Consider the following 11,641-nt stretch of genomic DNA (forward strand, 5'->3'; position numbering starts at 1 on the left):
ATTATGTCTATATTTATATATACCAAATGTCCTAAATATCTTAAATATAACATCAAATTCACTTTAGCAATTGAAAAAAAAATCATACTAATATCTTGCTTATAATTCCTCTCCAAACGTAAACGCAAATGCATTTGTAGCATGTGGTTGAGTATTGATTTATCGGATAAGACCATTAAACCCCGTTGGTGTTTACAGAAGCCACGCGTCCAGTACATTTTTCAATAGAGGGTGCTTATCTCTGTAGCGGATTCGGATCGTTGATTGGTCGGTCTTGTTATTTCGAATCCGCCTATCGTCTTGTGATGGGTATTTTCACAAGCGGTCTATTTTAAGTCAGCTTGGTTTAAGCGTTTATTACTCAAATCTCTCGCATTGTTTATAATTAAAGAAGTTATAATGACACAAATTAATGCCCGGCTTCGTTAAAAAAAACTAATGGAAAGTTTGCAGTTTTTCAAGATTGTTTTGATGTCTTTGTTAATCAATAATTGACTCTGATTGTTTTCTGACCGAACAAGCTTAGAAGTCTTATTCAAATAATTAATTGAAAAACGCACTGCAAGTTATATGATTAAAACAAACAACATACAATCAGTCTTATATTCCATTTTTACATGTTTATCTGTTGCTATTTTATCACAAATGGTGTACCTCCAATAAAAATACAAACAAAAATCGTTATAGTGGATGTTTCTCCATTTATTTTAAGGATAGTGTTAAAGATAATATTACGATTATTGAAAGGCATACAAATTGTAAAACTTAACAGGAAATCGAAATATATAGCACTGATTATATACTTGCATTAAATTGCAATTTAAACGGCCGCATGGCGGATGAAATTGGCTTCATAAGTTTTGATTACATACAGTAGCATTTTTGATTTTTGATTGTATTAATATATGTATGTATTTTATATGTGTGAATGTGAGCATGTGTGAGTAACCATGTGTAGCCTAAAATTATAGTTATCAAATACTCATATGTTTGTATGTTGATAATTTTCTCATTTCTTTTTTTTGTGGCCATCTATGTGATATTTGATGTTAATTTTGGCCAAAAGCATGTATTTGCTGATATTGCCAATAAACTGAAACTGATAATAATATAGACAACGAGCAATTCGAACAAATGTTGACAAATGTTCCTACATAAAGATAAATGTTCAGACAACCACGTAAAAACGTTACTAGTAAGGATAGTAAAATAAGCGACTTTATTTTCAATAAAACTAAAGCAAATAACCCGGTAGATTATTTTTTCATTAACTATCGATATTTCTCTCTTTTGAGCAACTTTGAAATACTTCCTTCCACACAATTCTATGACCACTCGGCAATAACAATATGTTTATAAGGTATTTGTTTACAAACAGGAATTCAAGTACTTGATCAATTGGATATCCCCAGTATACACATTGCGTGTGATAACGATAAACGTAATTCATTCTTAAATTTACTTCAGTCGCACAGTAACGATTAACCGCGTTTAATAATAATAATAATAATAATAATAATAATAATAATAATATAGTAATAATAATAATAATAATAATAATAATAATAATAATAATAATAATAATAATAATAATAATAATAATACATAAATTGAGGGTGTAGAATTGCTAACATGGCAATAACAAAAACAAAACAGTTTGGGAAAAAAATGAAAACTCAGTACAAGAAAAGTATACTCAGCTCAGAAGGCTTATCTATAGATGAGTTGTATAAGCATTTTAGAAACCTTTTGGTGCTGCGAAAAATTAAAACAAAAAATGCCTTTTAAGGCGTATGAGTCGCTAGATGGGATATTCTCGGAAACAGAACTTAAGAATTTTATATCTTCTATATCGAAAGAGCCCCGGCATCAATATGTTAATGGCGTTTTATTTTAAGAATTCATTTGAAATTAGTTCAGCCAAATTTGCTCAAATTGTAAAACATAGTGTTAGATAACGCAGAATACCCGGAGTCATTAGGAGAGGGTAATAATAACACCAATATATAACATAACAGAACGCGTGGTAACGCGAGTGCATATAAAAATTATAGAGGCATAGCGTTAAGCAATATATTAAGTAAGGTGTAAAAATTGCGCCCCAAGCCGAGGCGCTGATCGATTAAATTTGCTTGATTGGTATTATAATCATTATCATATTTAAATGGTTTAACAGTTTGAGCAAACATGCTTTCACTTTAATTTCTGTCTTTAGCTGGTACGAATACAGACGTTTAATGTATGTCAGAGTCAAGTTTAAGTTTTATTAGCATAAACATAAAAATGTCATTGACTTACAGTCATGTGTTAAACTATGCTCTGCTGGCGAGTTGGAATTTTCCCAATTTTTCGACGTAACAGTCGGTCTGAAACAAGGAGAACCTCTTTCTCCTCTTTTATTTATATTGTTTATAAATGATATCTTTGAGAATTTAAATTTTCAAGCATTTATTACTAAGGATTTAGAACTTTTATTAATGTATATGATTTTATTCGCTGATGATATTGTATTATTTACCACAGATCCAGCAAGTTTACAAGCCCAGATGGATGCTATTTATCATTATTCTGTTAAATGGGGTTTAAAAATCAATGTAAATAAAACTAAAACTTGTGTTTTTTGAAAAACGGAAGCAAGCTAGAAATGTACAATTCTATATTAACAATGAATTGGTAAATATAGTAGATAACTTTACTTATTTAGGTGTTAACTTTCATTATACAGGCAATATGTCACATGCAATAAAAATGCTAAATGATCAAGCTCTAAAGGCCTGCCATAGTCTCTTGTCATTGTTTGACAAAGTTCATCTCGATGTTAAAACCAAATTGTCTTTGTTTGACGCTATGGTTGTTTCAATTTTACTGTACGGTTCAGAGGTATGGGGGGTATATGTCTTTAAGGAAGTTGACAAGCTACCCATTACATTTCTTAAGTATATTTTAGGTGTAAAGCAACAAACCCCTAACGCTGCTGTATATGGTGAGCTTGGCAGATTTCCTTTATCCATTTTATGCAAGGAACGATAGGTTAAATTTTGGTTAAAAAAGTGTAAATTCACCAATACATATGGTATATAATGATTTGAATGCTAATATAAATAATTATTCTTGGGTAAAGAGAATAAATTCCATTATTGATCATCTTGGTTTTATGGATATAAGACTAAACTTCGATGTAAACATAAATTATCTTCCTTTACTTAAATGTAGAATTCGTGATCAGTTTATTCAAGAATGGAATGCTTCTATAAATAGTATGCCAAAACTTTCATTAAATTGTAAACTTAACGAAAAAAAATCATTTGGAAATTATCTTGTACAAATTCAACATGATAGGCTAGGAAAATATATGACTTGTTTTAGGTTATCAGCACATAATCTTGAAATTGAAACTGGTAGATATATTGGTACTGCCAGAGTTGACAGAAAATGTAAATGTTGTTCTTCAAATATGATAGAAGACGAGTATCATTTTATGTTATGTTCTAAATTATACAATAGATTGAGACAAACTTACTTAGGCAACACCTCCTGGCCTTCTATAAATATGTTAAAATCTGTTTTACTAAACAAATCAACTTGTAAGTTACTTAATATTGTAAGATTTATCAAATTTTCAATGGAATTAAGAAAATCAACCCTGGAACCTTAACTGTTTCTAAAATTTAATGAAATAATTAAGTATAAACCAATTGGCTTATTATTATGTTGTTGTTTTTTGCTTTATGTTTTTGTGTCTTTTTTTTGTATTATATGTACTGTATTACTGAATCTTTGTGTGTTTCTATTTGTGTATATTATCACCATGACTATGTGTTTAATGGCAATAGGCATTTGTATGCCGATCTTTGCCAATAAACTTTGAATATTTGAATATTGCTATTATATATAATACAAGTTATCATTAACTTTTCATTTACACAATAATAATTTAAGTTTGTAAATAACATGCCTGATTAAAATATAGGGGTTGAATATTGTTGAATACATGTATAAGAACAAATTTGACATAAATATCTCATTGATAAGAACGTGCACGAGGATTTCGTGTTTAACAAATCGCCCACTGTGTTAGTTTAATAGATTGATACATGCTATATTATGTTTGATTATATTAATATAGTTAAGATTGGGCTCACATACAACACTTATTTTCATAAGTACATACGTTTCTAGCTTTTTACTATTGTTAACATCTTGAAATCAACCAAGTACGCATTGATCATAAACACGTCGGATTAACATCTCCTATTCAACTTTCGTAACATTTGCATTATGTCACATTTATGTATGTCCAAACTCATCTTATGTGCGTTTTAATAGTAATGTCAGTACAGGTATAAATCTGATTGTGTTTTAATCAGGCGTCTTCAGATAAAATTATTGCGCTGAAGGTTTCTCCAAATGGAAGAATTAATACAACTGTCAAATGTTGAGCAATCTTGAGAGGACTCGGTACAACCTAAGCTATTCACACGTATTCCTACTAACTTAGTATCAAGATTAGTTGTTTATGTTTTCTATGGATGGGTTTATATAATTTTATTGCGTAAATAAATTTAAAAAAATCAAATTATTTCATATGATCAAATTTGTCATATTGTGAACTGTACGATATGCACACGGTAATAATTAGTCTTTAGGAGATAACGTAGCAAACAACAAACGAGGTTAACAAGTCTTTCTTTAACGTATAAATATACACATACAATACGCAATATCGCTTGGCTCAATATTCGCGAGGCTCGAAGTATTATGGCCAGTCCCTGATATATCGAGACAAAGGATTTCGATTGTATATATATTTGAAAACGTCTTATTTGGTACGCGTCAAAGAAATTTAATTTGAAGTACCATGCTATTCATATTTGTTTGTAACAATAAACGATGCCTTATTTAAAAGTCCTAAGTAAAGAATTAATAAGGTGTGATATCTAGCAAATCAAAAAAAGCAAAAATCAATTCTCCGTCCGAATCAAAACGCGTGTAGCCACTTCATCAGAACGTTGGTTCAAAAACAAAACAAAACTCAAATATATTTATCAAATAACAACTGGGATAATAAAACATGTTACATAAAAATACGTTAACAATAATATATTATTATTAAACGCGCATTGACTATTAGCGAGAAGAAGAAATGACCTTCTGGTGAAAATTTCCAATGTCTCCCAAAGGTCGCAACGATGTTACCCAAAGGTTGTATTTGTCAGTTCATGTCTAGTATTTCCCTTATATGTGTAAACTAGGATAACAGCCAGTAGGCGGCGGTCACCATTTGTTCAGATTAAGCTTAGTATAAGCTCATTCGGAACTCCTCGGCCATTTTTATTGAAAACAACCTCGGATGTTTGTCGGTACATCAGTTAAAGTAGTTCGTATTTTTTTAATTAAATCATTTTAGAAATGTAGTGTTTTAGAATTGTGTTTACTGATCTAAGTTTAAACTGATTGTCATTGAAGTATATTATTGCAAACATAATTAAGATTTCCAAGAGTAAAGTCATAAAGTTTAACTACTAAATAAAATCACTACGCGATCTACTTGCAGCGGACGTAAACGTACCTCTTTTTTAGTATGTAAACCGTCCAAATACATCCGAGGTTGTTTTTGAAAAAAATGGCCGAGGAGCTCCGAATGAGCATAAGCTATGGTCCAAGGTCATGCCGGAAGTCACTATACATTCAGTTTAGGACTAGTAAGTCTCTTTTATGCATATGCAAGGGCGTCAGGCATAACCAGGATGACACTGTATGATCAGTTCAACCTAGTATGTTCCAACTATATTTCTTCTCAACAATTTGTTTAGTTCAAGCCAAGTATATCCATATACTGTGTCTTCTAGAACGGTAAAATTAGGCGGATATCATTCTTTGTTCAGTTCAGGACTCATAATATGTCCTTATTGAATCCCTACCTGGGCGACAACCAGTAGGCGGCGGTCAATATTTATGCGATCAAATCAGGTCTGGTATGTCTTTATTTGTGCCGAACAGAGAGACTACCAGTAGGCTGATTCACTAAATGTGCACATGAGGGCGACAATCGGTACGTGCAAGCTATTATACGTTTACTCAGGCCCAGTATATTCCAATGATAAAGATACTTGCGTATTAAGCAGTATGGCCTGCTAATGTTCGAGCTTGAATGATGACCTTATTTATGCCCACTAGGGCACTAGGACATGCGGAGGTTACTGCATATTCACTTTAGGTCAAGTACGTCACAATTATGTGTCTATTAGTGCGATAACCAGTAGTTTGATGTCACTTTATGCCCAGTTCACGTCTAGTAACTCTCTATAATGAGTAAACTATGGCAACAATCAGAAGTATGAGGTCATTATATACTCTCCTCAGGCTCAGGGAATGTTTTTTCAGGTAAAGACTCCTACATGTTTTGTCCCAAGACTGAAATGTCCCTTTTATGATCCCAAAATTTCGAGAACTAGTTGGCTGAGGTCTTCTGGTCTTCTATTCAGGGATAGAATGCCGCTATTATGTTCCTACTCGGGCGACTAGTAGTATGCTGCGGTTTAAGATATATGCCATCTCGGGTATCAACCAGTAGGGAGATCATTTTGTGTTCAGCATAGGCTGGTTATTTATGTGATTTTTGTATAATGTCTAAAATATATTATAAACAAATCCGATCTTTTGGTAATATTGTTGCAACTTTTGAAAGACATGAAATGATATTACCAGATGGTCAAATCTTCTGTTTTCCGAAAGTAAGTTTTGTGTTCAAAAAGAATATAGTTTTGCATACGAGTTTTTACATGTAATGTTATCGCATTTCTTATTTTTATTGTGTTTTATATTTTTGTCGTTGTAAATTCATTGTTCTAATGCTGTGTAAATGCATTTTTATATAACTGGACATAAAGGTATATCTGATATTTAACTTCCTAGACATGACATGAATATTTAGCCTAAAAATATTGTTAAGGTCTCAGAAAATCTGTGGTCAGTAACAGTAGTACGTGTCATGCTATACTAAACCAAAAAAGTTATGTTGAAATGTTTTATGCAGAAGTATGTGTGCAGCTCGTATATCGTTTTTAGTGCTTACAAGTGCAACGAAATGTAGGCAAAACTAACTATGTCCAGTTCGGTTCGGTTTCACGTCTATGATCTTTCTATAATTTGCCTTATAGTCTCGAAATAGTCCGTCCCTATTATTTGCTTTCTATTGAAAAAACAGTAGGGGCGATCACTATCATGTCTATTCGGTCGCTATTTTGCGTCTACGAAGATGAAAACCGGTTGGCGAAAGTCTCAGCTTTTTGGTTTCTTTAATCGAAGTATTTTCCTATTTTGTGCCAGTTAGTGCAACAACCAGTAGGCGGAGGTCACTTATTTTAGACAGGACTAGTATGTCGTTTTCTTTCGCCTACTATGGCGACAAGCAGTAGGCGCAGTTCACTATATGATTACAGTATGTCTAGTTTGTCCCTACAATGCAGCTGGTAGGATTACAACCAGTTGGTGGAGGTCACCATGTGTTCCGATATGGCCCAGTAGATCCCTATTATGTGCCGACAAGGCAGATAAATAGTAGGCGATGTCAGTAGGCTGATATCACTCTGGTTTTGGCTCATACTTAGTATGTCGGTATCATGAGACTACCAGGGCCAAAACCAATAGCAAATGGATATCATTTGTTTAATAGGACAAAAACCAGTACGTGGAGGTCATAACTTGAATTCATGACTGTTATATCCTTATATGTGTTATATGTGTTAACTTGGACAACAGCCGGAGGTCAATAAAATTAAGTTCATGTACGGTAGGTTCTTATTATGTGCTTACTTTGATGACAACCAGTTGACAGATTGTCAATATATGTTACCGTTTGACTCAATTATGTGCATAATAGTGCGACGAGGAATGGCGGACGTCACAATAAACCCATTTTGAAACAAGTTTGTCTCTATCAGTTGTCTGCCCATCCACCAGTACCTGGATGTCAATGTATGTCCGGCCTTAGACCAGTTGGTTCATATTAATTCTTATTGCATTTAACGCTAGCATGTGCGTAACAGGGTGATGCCCTGTAGGCGGAGGTCATAAACAATCAGTTCACGAATATCATGTTCATATTTTGTGCGTACTAGGGTGACAATTTGTATGCGGATGACACTATATGAACAGCTGAATTTGCTCTGTTTGTTCCTTTTATGAACCCACTAGGGCATAAAGTCATCGTGGATGTCACATTATGTTCAATTCAGGACAGGTACGTCTCATGCTTCTACTAGGGCATCGGCCAGTTGGTGCTAGTACTATTTTGTGGATACGCGGACCACAATTAGTAGGTGGAGGTCACTATTTTGTAAGTTCAGACAACTGTAAAAGGAAACTAGAGTGTCGACCCCCATCAACTTTCAACATGGTATATGTGAAATTGTCGTGTGTAGAGCAGTAGAGCAACCGTGACCTTTCTAGAAAAAGATTGTAAATCGTCTACGGAATATTTAAACAAATCCGACCTTTGGGTTACATGGGTGCAACCTTTGGGAAACTTGTACTTGTTATTAGATGGTTAAATAGCATGTTGCCCAAAAGGTATGGTGTTTGATAAAACATAATTTGGCATATGGTTCATTACATTTTGTGTAATCCAATATATATAAATTATAATATAATATATTTTATGTAGAAGCAATGCTCTGATGAAATGTGGATACACTAATGGTATTAAAGGATGGAGATGATAATCACCTAAAAATTAAATGAATATTAACCTCAGCCTAATAGGTTAGTAAAAGTAGTATTTGCCATGCTAGAATATATATCAAATAAGTAATGGTAATTAGAATTTTGTCATAAGTTATGGTGCTACAAGAAATACATATTTATTTGGATAATTTGGAACGATTCCAAACGTATCACTTTTTTGAAGCGTATTGTAATAATTATTAAGATTACTTGTTTGCTCATATAGGCATACTTTACAAGTCGGTGGCAAGATATCACTGTTTTTGCAGAATTTGGTATCAACTTGCTGAGATCTTCAGACATATATTGCTAGTTTCTAACTGACGCGTTTCTTTTGACCAAAATCGCATAGCAGTTAGATTTCTACACTTTTTCATAATCATTGACTTGTTTCCTCCTCGCCAGTTTACTCGATAGTTTTTAATAACTTTATGACAATATATTTCCAATATTTTTATTTTCCACATGTACTATATATCCCCATTATCCTCATATTCTTGTATTTTTCCCAAACATAGTTCTTAAAACTCGAATGATATAGATCGCCTACAACACTTAATGTTTAATGGATGTTTACTATGTCCGTTTTATGAGAATTCTTTGCTGCCAGTCATGGCGTATATCCCTTTATGTTTAGTTCAGTTAAGATTTGTACTAGCATGTCTCGGGTTTGTTTCTACTAGGGCAATAATCCGTAAGCCGATGTCAATATACACATTAAACACCGTTAATCCTAAGTCGGGATAAGGATTAACGGTATGTCGAACAAACAATTTATAGACAAAACAGCATGCGCAATTTATTGGTGACATAAAACATAAAGTCGTGAAAATGTGCAACACCTTAACACCGTTATGAATGTTAGTTGAATGATAGTTCAGTATATAATTATGTCAAAACAGTTTTTAATTAATAACAAATAACTTGTGATTATACTTGTTTTATTTAAAATTTATGTAAATAAAAATTAAAGCACATGCATGCATTCATAATGTAAATCAAGTCCCTGTAAAATATAACAAAGACATATACATCCTGAAATGAACATAAAGCGATCTTTGCTTTCTTGTTACCGTCCTAGAATGCACTTAAACGCGACACTGAAGTCCTGAACAGGAAATAGTGGCCTTCGCCTACTGGTTGTCGCACAAGTAGGCATTATTGTTTAATGAACATTCTAACGAAAGAGGAATATTTTGCATACATAAAAATAAATATTTACCGCTCCCCAACTTTGAACATCACATAAATAGCCTAAGGTCATATCTCGTATGTTCCTAGTATGTGCCTATTGGGCAATGACACTTTGTGTGCAGCTGAGTACCAGTTTGTCCCCATATTTTGACTACTTTGCCGCGTTGTCACGGCAAAGTACATTAAATGTACTGTTCGGGACATTATTTTCCCTATTAGGTATATATTATGGCATCAACCAGAAACCGGAGTGACTTAATGCACAACTTAGGACTTGATTTGACCTGTTAGGTGCCAACTGGACCACAAACTGTAGGATGAGGTCGCATTCTTGTCACATAACATTATAAATAATATCGACTGTACGCTTTAGGCTGTCATGCATTGTTATACACGGGTATTTTTATCACTATATAATAAACATTCTAACAAAAAAATGAATAAATTGCATGTTTGAAATTGAAGTAGTTGCCCTTTCCCCGCGTTGAACCTGACACTTGCGACATTTATTCCTCATAACATATGAAGAGCAACAGTGACCTTTCAAGAAAATGACTTTATATAGTGTCCGAAATGTTTAACACAATCCGACCTTTGGGTAACATCGCTGCGACCTTTGGGAGACATGTAATTATTTTACCAGATTACAAAATTTTCTTTTGCCCGAGATTTACTGTGTTTGAAAAGAATACAGTTCTGCATACGGGTTTTATATTTACTGTTATCGCATTTGTTATTATTAAAGGACATAGAATTAAATTGCCTTTTTAATTGCCTACCCATGACATGAATATTTTACCTCTGCCTAAAAGTAAAGTATTGTTTATCAGAAAATGCATTGTCAGTAACAGTAGAATGTACCATGCTATAATATGCCAATGAAGTTATGTTCATTAAACCTCTACCATCCGTTATAATGCTATTATATTTACATAATTAAGTGTATAACTAGAAGCGAATTCAAATATCTCACTCGTCATTGAAGCGCAGTATTGATTACTAAATTTTATCGCTGAAATAAGCAAAAAATACTAGTCGGTTGCATAATATCACGTTCATCGCAGAATCCCATCTCCGAGGGGATCTATCACAGGATAGAAAAATCAGGACAATACGAACATAGTATAACCTTATAACAACATTTAGAGTTTGAGGTTACCGGGCTTCTGCATTTAATGTAAATTAATACCGTGAGATTACAGCTGTAACACAATAACCCTGACAATATTGCTACTTTTTGTCCAAGGATTAAAAAGTTATTTGATAATGATGAGCGGATTTCATGAGACAATGTGTTTCTTTATGGCATAATAAGTTTATAAACATAGATTTTGTGACGTCACGACATCTTAGTGATATGCGATTTCTGTTCATGAATGCAGTTTGAACGATCGGAGGCGCGAATACATACATACATACAGCATAAATGAACAACAATTCAAATCATTCTTTAAACAACATTAAAACCGAAATAACGTTAATATATTTTGTTTCAAGAAACAATCTTAAATATAAATGTGATTAAAGGCATATCATGCCTGGTTAAAAGGGTATCTTCTGGAGTGACAATAAGAAGGAAGAGGCCACTGTGTGAGGCTTAGGTCCGATTTGACCCTTATATGTGCTTATTTTGACGACAACCAGTCGGCAAATGTCACATGATGCTCCTTACATGACTTATTTATCGCTTAAGTATGTATATCAGAGCGACCAAATGTAGGAT

This window comes from Mya arenaria, chromosome 9, assembly GCF_026914265.1.
Source record: "Mya arenaria isolate MELC-2E11 chromosome 9, ASM2691426v1".
Taxonomy (NCBI): Eukaryota; Metazoa; Mollusca; class Bivalvia; order Myida; family Myidae; genus Mya; species Mya arenaria.